The sequence below is a fragment of the Armigeres subalbatus genome, chromosome 3 (assembly GCF_024139115.2).
Source record: "Armigeres subalbatus isolate Guangzhou_Male chromosome 3, GZ_Asu_2, whole genome shotgun sequence".
NCBI classification, from domain to species: domain Eukaryota; kingdom Metazoa; phylum Arthropoda; class Insecta; order Diptera; family Culicidae; genus Armigeres; species Armigeres subalbatus.
Genome location: NC_085141.1, coordinates 103862288 through 103877211, shown reverse-complemented (window position 1 = coordinate 103877211; position 14924 = coordinate 103862288). Strand labels below are relative to the sequence as shown.

The 14924-nt window shown below is 39.1% G+C and overlaps 1 protein-coding gene across 5 annotated transcripts in view; it reads right to left on the bottom strand.

Moving 5' to 3' along the window:
• Nucleotides 1–14924, bottom strand: part of LOC134224766 (pyrokinin-1 receptor) — a 680810-nt gene that overhangs the window by 334974 nt on the left and 330912 nt on the right. The gene's annotated exons all lie outside the window — the stretch shown is intronic.

Genomic DNA, 14924 nt, shown 5'->3' with positions numbered 1-14924 from the left:
GTTTGGATTGGTTTGGATTGGTTTGGATTGGTTTGGATTGGTTTGGTTGGTTCGGTTGGTTTGGATTGGTTGGATTGGTTTGGATTGGTTTGGTTGGTTTGGATTGGTTTGGATTGGTTTGGATTGGTTTGGATTGGTTTGGATTGGTTTGGATTGGTTTGGTTGGTTTGGATTGGTTTGGATTGGTTTGGATTGGTTTGGATTGGTTTGGTTGGTTTGGATTGGTTGGATTGGTTTGGATTGGTTGGGATTGGTTTGGATTGGTTTGGATTGGTTTGGATTGGTTTGGATTGGTTTGGTTGGTTTGGATTGGTTTGGATTGGTTTGGTTGGTTGGTTTGGATTGGTTTGGATTGGTTTGGATTGGTTTGGATTGGTTTGGATTGGTTTGGATTGGTTTGGATTGGTTTGGATTGGTTTGGTTGGTTGGATTGGGATTGGATTGGGATTGGTTGGGATTGGTTTGGATTGGTTTGGATTGGTTTGGATTGGTTTGGATTGGTTTGGATTGGTTTGGATTGGTTTGGATTGGTTTGGATTGGTTTGTATTTGGTTTGGATTTGGATTTGGATTGGATTTGGATTGCATTTGGATTGGATTTGGATTGGATTTGGATTGGATTTGGATTGGATTTGGATTGGATTTGGATTGGATTTGGATTGGATTTGGATTGGATTTGGATTGGATTTGTATTTGTATTTTGGATTAGTATTAGAGTTATTTTGTAGAATTGCTTCCAACATTCGTGACAAAGATGTGATCCGTTTTGTGCTGCATCGTATTTATTCACGAATATTTTAGTAAAAAATGTATGTCATTGATAAGGATGTGTACCTATGTGTGTATATGATGTGTATTCTAGAGACGCGTGAGTCTCCGATGACTCGACAAAATTAATTTTACAACGCATGTGATGGCCACATTTGATAGCGCTGTGCAAACCACTGGAATCTCCAAACAGTTCAGATGAAGAGGAAGCCATTAAAAATCATTTTCCGAAATAACCGAAACCACTCCCATTAACCGGAGGCAGCTGATGCGAGATTTTAGATTCTTAACGGCTCATGTTTATTCAGAGGCCTTCCCTTTTTCGTTGCGCGCTGCTACCAACTGATGATGGTTCGGTCGACCAATTCCAATCAGCGCACCATCAACCACTGTAGACCCTTATTCTGCTGCTGTTTGGTCCCGGTAGTGGTTACCTAATACCAAAAAAAAACTTCCTTCACCGATTCTTAACTTTCGCAACGTGTGTCTTGAATGATAAAGCCAAATGACTCGACTTTTTTGTCAAAAAAAAATCATCTTTCCATCCTGTTTTTCTTTTGTTTCTCACGAAATCAATCCGCATGGGCCAGAAATCATCAATCATAATAGATCGTTCCTCTTAGTTCCCACTCCCACCTCACAACACCGAATCAAGCTGTAATCGGATTGCTCTATACATCGGAATCAGAGAAGTGATGCAAATCCGTGAATGCCACCGATAAGACCATGGTTTTGTGTGTGCATTTGCTTGGCTAATAATAGATCATCAAATATTGTGTACCAGAACAAATCTTGAGATCACATCGATAACTTATTCTGATGTTGTGAAATCGCCTTTTTTGATGAATTCGGTTTGTATCGTTTTGATGACATCAAATTGATAAGAAGAGCCAAATTGAAAATAACCAAAAAGGTACCGTAATCTGGGGGAATTTTGATCGCCGGGGTATCATTGATCAGTTCAAAAATTTCCAACGCATGAATAAATTATTATTTTCTGTTATTACAAGTACTTATTCTGAGTTAGGTATCTTAATCTTGACTAAATTGCTGCTGAATGATATAACCTTCGGATAGAAATAAATTTATTTTTCGCTAAAATTAGGCTCGTACTTGTAATTGTATAATAAGTAATCTTATTTTCTTGACAAATCCATATTTTTTGCCTCAAAATTCCGATCATTTCAGATGCTTGCTTCATAGATAAATGATCGATACGTTTGATAATCAAACTTACCTGGGATCTTGAAATCTTAAAAAGCAATTGACGTCATATTTGAATCGCAGACAATATAAAACAAGATAAATAAGACAAACAAACCAAATAATTATTTCCTGATATTCGTAAATAATGGATATCTAATTATAATATAAAACCAAGATCCATTTCCGCTTCCTAACAGTAAGTGTAAATATCTTCATAATCAGATAACTGAGAAATCAGAGCCTAGCGAATATAATTTTTCAACAGCAGTTAAAACAGTGCCATTATCATGGAGCAAATTATGGCCTTCGAACTGGCGTTTACACCCTTAGAAACAAAAGACTTTTCATGTTTTATGAAAGGATTAATTAATTAATTATGCCAGATCCTTTTCCGTCAGCATCAGGAACCGGCGTGCATTTGCGGCCCATTCAACGAGGCCGCGAATTGGTTCGACGATGTCACGATAGTCTTCCCGCCACCGCACACTGCTGGCTGGTTGGGATCCAGCTCACGGGTGAAATGGTTTGAATAAATATTTATCGACAAGCATTTAACAGCTAGGGAGTAATTAATTTTCGTCTTCTTGACAGTTGAACCCACATCCGCGCGTTGTTTATGGCTCTTTTTAGCGGCTTCCAAGAAGGAAACGGCGAGGTTAAATGAGCTGGTGTGAAAATATAGATGGTAAACGAAAGATATGCTTAATGCGGTATTAGTGCCATTCACGGGATACTAATTGCGGTGCTGAGATACAAGAAGGCTTCCGGTTGAGTATTTTGAGCGATTGAGTTCAATAAAGTGGCTGTAATACAATGGATTAATGTCATCGTCTTCTATAGGATGACAGCTTAATAAGAATCATAATGCCTCCAACTTTTTTTATTATTGAGAAAGTATCTGACAATACACTATCAGACAATTTCCAACTGGAATATGGACTTAATGTGCTATTAGAATATTAACGGTTATCATTTATAAACAATTGTTTAATATTGTTTTCGCTATTCTTCTTCCGACATTCGCACTAAGTGACCAGCCCACTGCTGTCTGCCGTATTTTATACGATTCACAATATTTTCTTCTATGTATACAGGCATACCTCGATAGTACGTACACCTCCGTTATTTTAGTGTACGTACTATCGAAGCGTACGTACTATCGAAGCAAAAAAAATACCGAAAAAAAAAATTTTTTTTTGCCTTTCTATTTATTTGGGAGTGGTGTAATGTTTATAAAAGCACTCGGAAGCCAAAATTTCGATAGAAGGCTCTGTAGTCTAAGCGAATTTATATTTGATATAGTACACAACGGACCAGCATGACTCAGATTTTACCTGAAATGGTGCCTACATGTAGCATTGCGCAAAATTATCGCCCTTGTAAATGTGAGGCTATTGTTTTTATGAAATACTAGTCGACCCGGCAGACGTTGTCCTGCGTAGTAGGCGAAAATAAGCGTTGTGAACTGCCCATGCGAAATTCCCATACGAATCTGTGTTTCAGATTTTTTCTATTTACTCAACTTTACGACTGAGAAAATATTATATAAACCCGTCGGAAACTATAACTAATGTTTCTGCTGAAGAAATGAAAAAATCCATCCAGCCGTTTTCGAGTTATGCGGATACGAACACAGACCATTTCATTTTTATATATAAGAGAAGAAGATTATATGTTAATGCTTCGGAACATCCATAAATTACGTGATATTCGTGACGCTTTAAAGATATGTTACACATCATGCATAATTATGCATGTTACTAAAAAAGTGACGATTGGGGGTGGATCACAGCATTTTTACGTGACGTATTTTATGGATTCCACCTATAGATTTTATGTTAATGAAAAGCTTTAAGGTTGTCCTGAACTGTCACTGTCGTTGCGATTCTATTGGCTCCATTGACGCTTCCTTACCAAGGCGATAAATTGTCAGCTATAGCAACAAACGCATCGCGTTGATTTGGAGGAACCTTCATTATGATTCGTAATTATATACATAAGTACATTACACTAAGAAGAGTATAAAGATAACAAAAAAAAACGATTTCTAACTTTCTAAGTTATTTTAATTTTCTCGTCTGTAAAATCGTTTATGCCTTTCTCGTACAACAATGTGTAACGAAAAGGCTATAAATTCCAAAAACGATTTTTCGATAGGAGGCCTGGAGGGCCGACTTTTATATACTTGATCGGTATCAGCTTGATGAATTGAGGTGGTGTCTGTCGATAAAGTATTTAAATCTAAATCATTGGATGTTGAGCTACTCACAAACTGCAAAGCGTGGATCTCTGGCCAAAAAGTGCGACGTGGGATAATTTTTGGCAACATGGCCACTATTCAACACATTCTCGGCCAAACATAAAGATACTTTGTTTCTGAAAATGTGGGTTTGTTCTTCAGGAAACTAAGACATTACTCCAAGAACACTCTCTGAAATTCTACTAGAATTTTTTTTCGTATTTTAAGTTGAAATTATTTCAAAACTTTATTTGAAATTTGTTTTGACATTCATAAATATTTTCCTCTGAAGATTCCTTAGGAAATGTATTCAAAAAACATCTTATTTTCAAGTTTCTCCTAGATTTGTTTCAGATATTCTTCTAGGATTTTTTTCCGAGAAAATCTCCATAGGTAAATCCAACATGATTTTTCGAAACTCAAACTCAAACCAAGACATCCATCGCGAATTTATTTCAGAAATTACTTTAGGAAATTCTTCAGTAAATCCTTTCGGATATTCCTATTCTTCCTGAAAAAGGAATTTCCCGGAGCAGTTCTTGAAGGAATTTTCTGCAGAATAATTTGAGAAAATTCTGTGGGAATTCCGAAACGAATTCCCGGATAATTCTTGAAGAACTTTTCGGGGAACTTTAAAAGAGATTTCTGAAGAAGTTCTTGAAGTAATTTCCGGGGAAATGTTTCCGGGAGAGTTCTTGGATGAATTTCCGGAAGAATTCCCGGGGCGTGAGTATCAAGGGCTTTCACGTGAGTTTCTGAAGAAATTCAATTAGAATTTCCGGAAAGACCTCGAATTAATTAATGGAGAGATCTTGATGGAATTTCTGGAGTAACTCCAGAGAGAATGTCCGGAGGAGTTTACATTGGAATTTCAGAATGATTTTCTGATGCAAGTTCGGGGAAAAGGGATGTGGAAATTTCTAAAAGAATTCTCGCTTAACTTTTCAAAAGCACCTTAGTAACATTTTTTTCATGAATTAATTTGAATACACAGGATTCTGTTTTTACACGATTTTTTTTCGCTCGTATTTTTGATCGTGTGACTGCAATTTACAACCAAACTCTTCGCAACATGTTTCAAAAAATCCAGAATAAATCGAAGAAAAATCACATGATAATTAATATGCGTTAAACATTAAGGATGAGTGGAAAATTGAGAAAATGTAAATCGCGTAAAAACAAAATCCAGTGTACTGCAATCAATAGCTTTCATGTTGTTCTGTTGATTGCGCTATTCAAAATATTTCATGAAAAATGTTACTTAGGACCTTTTGAAAAGTTATGCGAGAATTCCTAACTGAATTGCTGAAGAAATTACGGAGAAAATAATGGAATTTAGAGGGTATATTTGGAAGGATTAACGGAGAAATATTTGGCTATAATTTAAGATGGATGTTCGGAGGAATTTCGTAAATGGAAGAACTTCCAGATAAATATCTGGAAAAGCTTCCGTAGGAATTCTTGTAATACGCGGAGAACTTGTAATACGCGAAATAGATTCATGCTGAATCACGCCACCGCCAATCGTGCCACTGCCACTGGCTGAAAATGATCTATCACGACTCATCGGCGATAAAATTTCAATCGACGCACAGGCTTAGATATAGAATATCAGGTTAAATCATGTATGGAGTTTTCGACCAAACTACCAAGGTATCCCAGGAAGAACCCTTGGGAGAAACTACTGTTCCAGGATAAACTTCTTCGGAAATCTCTGTAAAACGTCTCGGAGGAAATTTTCAACCAAAAATGTTCCTCATTTTAGTAACGCCGCTAATTTGTTTCTCAAGAAAAAACTTGTTACCGACAAGTGGATAGAATGAAACTAAACTTAATGTAAACTTAATTAAACAGTAAAATATCTTTGCGAAAATTCAATTTTATGAATCACCATTCCCATTATGGAATCAATTTACTACTCGGGGAATCTAGTCTACCAGGTGAACTAATGCATGTGGAAGGGTTTTAGAACTGGAACTAATTTCCTTGATAGATAAAATAATTCATAAACATAATAATTGTTCAATTAAGTGGATAGCTAATCTGCTTTCTAAGAAAATCATACCCATAAAACTTCAATTATTGCTGAAAACACTCTTATGCCGATGACATACTCACGCGAGTGCGAACGCGTCCAAGACAAAAGAATTCCTCTTGCTGATATTCTGCTTTATGAGGGCTTGGATGCGCTCCGCATCGCTCAGCTCTCAGATGTTCCTTCAATTGTTTAAAATGAGAGTATAATATGTGTTACGAGACTGGCAGCATTTATGACACGCTGCTTTTTCAAAGTTTTGCTACTAAATTCGTTATAAGCTCACGATGGTGTTTAAATCAGTTGTGAAATTATTACGTAATATATGAAGGACCCCCGCATGTGCCATAATCAAAGCTTTTTCAAATTTTTACTAAAATCGTACAGAAAATTGAACGAAAAAAATTTTTTTTTGTGTACGTACTATCGAGGTAAAATGTACGTACAATCGAGGGTACGTACTATCGAGGGTACGCACTATCGAGGGTACGTACTATCGAGGTATGCCTGTACTTGATACAGCTCATGATTCATGCGTCTGCGCTACACACCATTATCTAGCTGTCCCCGAGTATTGCACGCAGCACTTTTCGCTCGAAAACTCAGAAAGCTCTCCGGTCCGCCTCTGTTAATGTCCATGCTTCATGTCCATAAAGGGCCACTGGTACAATCAGAGTTTTGTATAGAGCAAATTTCGTTTCCGTCTGCATGTTGCGGGACCTAAGCTGGTTACGTATTCCGCAAAAGGCCCTATTCGCATCAGCAATACGTCTTTTCAGTTCATGGGAAACGTCATTGTCACATGTTACAAGCTTTCCAAGGTAAACAAATTCAACACCTTCAAACACATCCCCATCAAGCACTACCTATGCACCAACACCACTAGGCCCTCCCCTATCTCTACCGGCCAACATGTACTTTGGCTTGGTAGAGTTAATAGTTAAGCCTTTCCTCGCAGTTTTCCTCTTCGGTGGGACAAAAGCCTCCACTACTGCTCTGCGATCGATTCCAATAAGGTCGATTTCCTCCGCAAAGCCCAGGAGCATATGCGACCGTGTGATGATAGTGCCGTTCCTCTGCATGCCAGATCTCCTAATAGCGCCTTCGAGTGCAATTTTGAACAATAAATTTGAAAGTGCATCACCCTGCTTCAATCCGTCTAAGGTCACAAACGTTGTTGACACTTCGTCTGCAATCCGAATACTTGATTTCGAGCCATCCAGTGTTGCACGTATCAGTTTAATCAGTTTTGCCGAAAAACCACGTTCGGACAGTATCACAGGTCACAGGTCATTTCTCTTCACTGAACCGTACGCTGCTTTGAAATCAATGAACAGATGGTGAGTCTGCAAGTTGTACTCCTGGAATTTATCAAGGATCATTCGCAGGCTAAACATCTGATCCGTCGTTGATCGGCCCTCACGAAAACCTGCCTGGTATTCGCCGACGAAGGACTCCTCAAGCGGTCTCAGTCTACTAAACAGAATACGCGACATGATTTTGTACGCCGAGTTGAGAAGGGTAATCCATCTGTAAATGGCACACTCTAGTCTGTGCCCTTTCTTACAGATTGGGCTTATGATGCCATCCAACCAGCCGGCAGGAAGTTCTTCATCCTCCTATATTTTCTGGATAATGTGGTGCTGCTCACTTCCATGTGAGAAGCTGGACCGGGATCTCGTCCTTTCCAGCAGCTTTACTGCTTTTCAGCTCGTTTAGAGCCTACACCCGTGGTCCCCAGCCTGCTTACTATCGAGGGCCACACAGCAATTTTGAGCTGTTGAAGCGGGCCGCAGTATATTTGCAATTTTTTATCATTTAGAATCTGTTGAACAACATAACTTGTAGGGGCATTACATTCTACAGCGTAGCTGACTTTTAGTTCACATTATTACACACTTCTGTGATAGCGGACTTGGCGTGACATTTTTCTTTCGCAACAAAATCTCCTCGGCTTAGTTGACAAAACTTTTTTACCAAAGCCAGGTGAACTTACCAGCAGTACTTATTTTCTGACTTTTTCGATCTGAGATATTCAAACGGGATTATATCTGCATTGCCCGACGTGTCGACTCGTTTATTTGGTCTTTTTTCAAGAGAAATGCTCATCAGGAAAAAGACTCAATAACGGACCGAAACGTCGGACTCTGCAAATGTAAACCCGTTTGAATAGCTCAAACTAACAAATTCAGAAAATAAGAACAATCATCCCAGTCGAACTACAACCACTTACCAGCAGTATTGAATAGAAAATTGAGTAAATCTGAACTCTGAACTGTTTACCGCGTTTCCATTATTTCCAAGTAATTGTATTTTCCGGAAACCTTTTTTCATCATCCCAACTAATCGCAGCATGACAATATCTTGATTTCGTTGAACATTTTTCTTAGTGTGAAGTACGTTAACATGATGCATTTTCAGGAATTATAAATCAAGCAATCTCCAATCGAATTTTGCCACAACTTAACTTATTTTGAAGAATGAAAGAATTCATATTAGGGTGCAATGTATGACAACATTATTTTTACCAAAGAACGTTCTATATTCAGCTCGGTTAAAGCGCCAAAAAATATCATCAAAGTATGTTGCCGTTAGCCTACACAGCATGTATGAAGTGAGAAATTTATTTAATCATGATGGTAAAACGATTCTTGGTTTATATGTTTCTTGAACATCATAATGATGTTAACTTGTCATATGCCCAGTAGAGTGATTCAAATTTTGACTTTTTCGTCCCCCGATGCTTAAACGATTGCATTTGCCCTTTTTATAATCCTCCTAAATTTTTAGCTAATTTGGATATAATTTTAGTGAGCATGCGTGGGTTGAAGTTTGTATGAAAATTGATATGAAAACAGTAACTTTCATGGAAATCCGTTCCCCAACGCTTCAATTTAAGCTCTAATAACATATGAGTACATCGGCAATATAGGAAATTTTACAAGCAAACAGGTCGTCTTTGTTGCGAAACGATTTGATGCTTACAAGAAAAGTTATTAAGGGAATACGGAGTCGTGGGAAATTCAATTTAACACGTAAAATAATAACATCAATATCAATAACTAGTTTATTTGTGGACGCAGCCCGCGGCAAGTGTTTTTAAATCAAAATTTTCAATGTCTGTTGTCTGTGATTTTTTCCATCAAATGCTGTGTCTGGTTGTCTAAGGTTGTCACTGATTTGTTTTCTTCATCTGATAGTAAAAAAAGAATTGAAGTGTCAAATATTTTATTTTTTGTGAGAATTTCCCCGCGTGCTGCGTCTGCTTGGCTAGTTGGCTAGTCATGATGATGAGCATTTTTGTTTTCTTCATAACTTTGGTTCCAAACGAGAAATCGCTTCGCAACAACAACTGCCCTTCAGCTTGAGAAGTATTCTGTGTGGTCAACGTGTAGATTTTATTTAAATAGTTCATGGGCCATCTCACGGAACGGTCTTTCACATAAGAGTCAGTTTTCATAGTAATTTCCATACAAACTTTAAATGACGTGTGCACAGTCAAATTACATCCAAATTTGCTAAAAATTTTGTAGGATTATTAAAATGGCAAATGCAATCGATTAAGCATCGGGGGTAAAAAAGTAAAAATCTGAATCACTCTAATGCCCAGCCAGAGTGCAGCGAAAAACTGGACACGATGAAAGCTTTTCCTGGATGTGATGTTTTTCAATGGGCCACATGTAGTGTATATTCAGAATCCCTTCGCGGGCCGCAGGAAAAGGCTTCGAGGGCCGCATGCGGGGATCACTGGCCTACACCTTCATTTTCACCGTTCAACAAATCTTCGAAGTGCACCTTCCACCTGGTCACCATAGTCTTGTTTGTCAGCAAATTCCCCTCTTGGTTATTGCACATGGCGGCCACTGGCGCAGTTTTATGCCGCGTGCCATTGACAGTTGCGTAAAACCTCCGCATATCGTTTCTATCCATGTTCTCCTGCGCTTCAGCTATCACACTCTCTTCGTGTTGCCTTTTTTCTGTGGTGGATTCGTTTCTCTTCTGCCCTTGCTACACTGTACCGCTCTCTGTTGGAACGGGTACGAGCCACTAGCATTCGACTCCTAACAACATTTTTCTCGTCCATCACTCGCTGGCACTTCAGCAACTCCTTCAACTGACAAGCGTTGGATATTGAAACGCATCGTTCTGTTGTTTCGTGAATTCGTGACGCTGGAAAGTCGCGCCCGAATTTTCGCAACTACAAGATAGTGATCCGAGTCGATGTGGTCTATCTCTGAGCAAGTGTCTCCACTCGGATGTTGTCAGGTGTGTTTGAGGATATTCCTACGTGCGAAGTTGGTACTGCTTATTGCCATCCCTCCAGCAGCAGCAAAGGTTACAAGTCGCAGACCATTATCGTTGGTAGCGGAATGAAGGCTCTCCGTACCAATGACAGGGCGAAAGAAACTTTCTCTTCCAATCTGCGCATTTGCATCCCCGATGAAAATCTTTTCATCGTGTGTTGGGCACTCTCCTTAGGCCTTATCAAGGCTCTCATAGAACTCATCCTTCACGTCATAAGGCTTATCGTTCGTTGGGGCATATAAGCTGATCAAGCTATAGTTGAAGAATTTGTCGTTCCACCGGATAACACGCTTCATCTGCTTCCCGATCACCATGCAGCCAACTCCTCGTTCTGCTCTGTCACCGCCGCTATAGTAGATGTGCTACTTGAATGAAGTGTTCGCTATGGGATCCACCGCCCGGAATTCACGTTCTCCAATTCTGGGCCACCGTATTTCCTGGATTGCTGCCGCACTCACGCCGACCTTCTGCAGCTCACGAGCCAGGAGCCCAACACGTAGGGGTTGATTCAAAGTTCTCACGTTACAAGATCCGACTTTCCAATCGTTGTCCTTTATTCGTTGCTGGGTCTATTGCCATTGAATCAATCCGTTTGCTCTACTTTTGCCTTTCTTGGTACCTGTAGAATCTTCGGTAAGCTACCTTAGGGGCGATTCAAATATGACGTCCACTACTGTTTGAGATTTTTAGACCACCCCTCCCCCCTCTGTCAGGCTTTTTTGTATACCCTGTATGTAGTGTCATAAAATCTTAGACCCCCTCCCCCTCTAAAACCTGTGACATCATTGTTGAACGACCCCTTACCTTATTTACTACTAATTATCTACGATTAATTGACCTATTTTTGACCCCATTTCACCAAGGGGACCCTCTCGATAAAACCCCAAGGACTCAATCACCAAATCAATACATCTACACAAAAATATAGAATTGAATTTAATTATCTTTATTTACGAGATTTTCGGCCCCAGGCCGGTTCATCTCGACACAAAAATATAGGTTTTAATGCATCTTTCCTCCAAATTTCATGCAAATAGGTCGAAAAACAAGAGAACGGTGGATTTTATAATTTGAAATCGTAGCCCGGGCCGAAACGGGTTAAGAAAATGCAGAGAACTCTCACAGATACCACGGGATGTTTTTGGAATAGTTTGTGTGAGGTTATGACAGTAGGAAACATTTTGGTAGAAAGTGAAACACATAAAGAACTAAGATAGAAATGCAGAGTAGGAAATGGATTAGCTTAGAATTCAACCCACCTTCCCTGCTTATAAGGCAGAAGCAGTAGCCACTTAGACTATCAAGTTCGTCGCATAATTCGGCCGAACAGGTCATATGGCCTAAAATTTCGGTTGGCCGAACAGTTTTTAATAATTTAGAAGTGAGAAATGAGGAATGGAAAGTGAGGAGACGTCTCACTTCCCCTAACTCCTCATTTCTCACCTTTTATTGTGAAAAATGCGAAGTAAGAAAGGGGAAATGGGGGAAGGGTCGTTTGGCAAAACCCATTCGGCCGACAGCCATTTGATCCAATGCCACTAGGTCGAACAAACCATTAGACCGAAACCTATCTTGCCAAAAGTAAATTGACCGACCCGTCCGGTCGAATAGGTCGTTTGGCTGAATAAGTCATTTTACCGAATAGGATATTTGACCAAATGCGACATTTGGCCGAATACGACATATGGTCGGATTCGTCATTCGGCCAAACACGACATTTGGCTGAATAGGTTATTTGACCAAACAGATCAATTTCACTTGTCATAAGACGAGTTTGTACAATCCCATTGAATTCCACCACTTAATTGTATCTTGACAGATACGTATTTCGACCTCAACAGTAAGGCCGTCTTCAGTGTCTCGTACTTGACTCGACTCGACTCGAGATCAATTTGCTGAATAGGTAATTTGACCGAACATGTTATTTGGCCGAGCAGGACATTTGGCGAAAAAAGTCTTTTGAAGATTGAGAAATGAGGTGTGAAAAGTGAGACATCTCACTTGTCACAACTTATTTCACACTTCTCACTGTCAAAAGTGCAAAGAGAGAAATGAGACGTCTCACTACTCACTTCTCACAGTGACAATTGAGAAGTGAAACGTCTCAATTATAACTCCTCATTTCTCCTTCTCACTGTAAAAAGTTAGTAGCGCGAAGTGAGTAGTAAATCTACTCACTATCCACTTCACACTCCTCACTTTTCACAGTAAGAAGTGAGAAATAATGCGTTAGAAATTAGACGTATCACATCTCACTCCTCATTTCTCACTTCTTACAGTGAAAAGTGAGTAGTGTGAAGTAGGTAGTGAGGCATCTCACAACTCACTTCCTGCTTCTGACTTTTTACAGTGAGAAAAGATAAATGAAGAGCTAGTAGTGAGACGTCTCACTTCTCATCTCTCAAATCTCACTTCCCACTGTAAAAAGTGAGTAGCGAGACGTCTCACTCATCACTTTGCACTTTCTCACTCCTCATTTCTCGCTTCTCACTGTAAAAAGAGAGAAGTAAATCTCACTACTCACTTTGCGCTTACACACTTTTTACAGTGAGAAATGAGGAGTGAGAATTGAAACGTCTACCTTCTCACTTCGCACTACTCACTTTTCACATTGAGAAGTGGGAAATAAGTAGTAAGAAGTGAGACGTCTTACTTTTCAAATGACCTATTTGGCCAAATGTCCTGCTCGGCCACATGATATGTTCGGCCAAATAACCAATTCGGCCAAATGTCCTGTTCGGCCGAATGTCATATTCGGCCAAATGTCTTATTCGACCAAATGTTCTATTCGGCCAAATGACCTATTCGGCCAAATTCGGTTATACGACCCTTTCGGCCAAATGACTTTCGGCCTAATGGTCTGTTCGGCCAAATTGTATATTCGGCCAAACAACTTTCGGCCTAGTGGCCTTCGGCCAAATGGCATTCGGCCGAACGGTATTCTACCAAACGGCCCTTCCCCGTTTTTGCCACATGACCTATACGGGCTCAATGGCCTGTTTGGCAAAACGACATTCTCAGCCATATTACCTGTTCGGTAAAACGACATATCAGGCCGGCCAAATGGCGTTTTCTGCCGTATAACTATCAAGGCCATACGGCATTTTTTGGAAAAATGATCTACTCGGCCGAATGACATTTTCGGTCGAATGTCCATTTCAGCCTAATATGTTTGGCCAAATTGCTTTCGGACAGATTGGTTTGGCTTAGTAGTTTGTTCTGCCAAACGAATATATGTGCGACCAAATAACTTTCGGCCTAGTGGCCCCCAGCCAATTTATTCCGGCCAAATGGTTGTCGGCCGAATAACTTCCGGCCAAACCATCCTTCCCCGCTTTATACATCTCTAGTATTACTTCTCACATACTTTTCTTAACATTTCACTTCTTGCCTTTCACTTTCACTATTGACTTCTCACATATCATTTCGTACTTTTTGCGTAAAGCTTCTCACTATACGCTTCTAAATGATAACACTTTTAAATTCTCACACTTCTTGCATACCGCTTTTCACTTCTCTCATATCATTTTTTGCTTCTAGTTGCTCGTGTCCCGCTTCTAATTTCTTAATTCTCATTGATACTTCTCGTCTCTCTAATCTCACTTCACAGATCCCAATTTTCAGTATACAATTTTCGATTCAATACTTCTCTCTTCCAATCACTCGTCTTAACTATAATTTTTCACGTTTCTTTTCTTACTTTGAATTTTTTACTTTGCTCAGTTTCAATATTTACCAAATAAAATTATTTATGGTACACTCTCTCATCAAAATATGGCTTCCACAGTCAAACATATCTGTTTTGCGCAGAGTTACAGAGTTAATATTGAAATATGTATTTTATTAAGTGAATAGTGGTAAAGACTTTTCAATAAATTGACAAAATCTTTACTTTTGTGCTTCCAGACACATGTTGGGAAAGTTGGGAAAATGTTTCTGGTTAGTGAAAAAACCTTGAATTTAATCACAAGAAGAAAAAACACATGTTTTTAAAAAAAAAATATGGATGTTGTAGCTACGATTTGGTAATATAGAAACACGATGGACAATGGGACGTAAGCGTCATCGGCATTGTAACCTAATTCAGCCTGTAAATCAAGAAATTTCAATGGTTCATGGCAGCATTTTGAGCCAATTTCCGATATATTTCACTTTAATAAGTAAATTCAAAGTTAAATATTTTCTAACAAACCCATCTAACGCAACAAATCATTTGATATTTTGATCATGAGAGATAACTTATAGTTTCGATTTTCTCGTCTCTAGTTACGAAACAAATTTCTTCCACCAGAAAAACTTCCGTAAGTGAGAAAATTTCTTCGTTGCTTAATCACGGAAATAATTATCCCACCCCCCACCGTTCAATATCAGT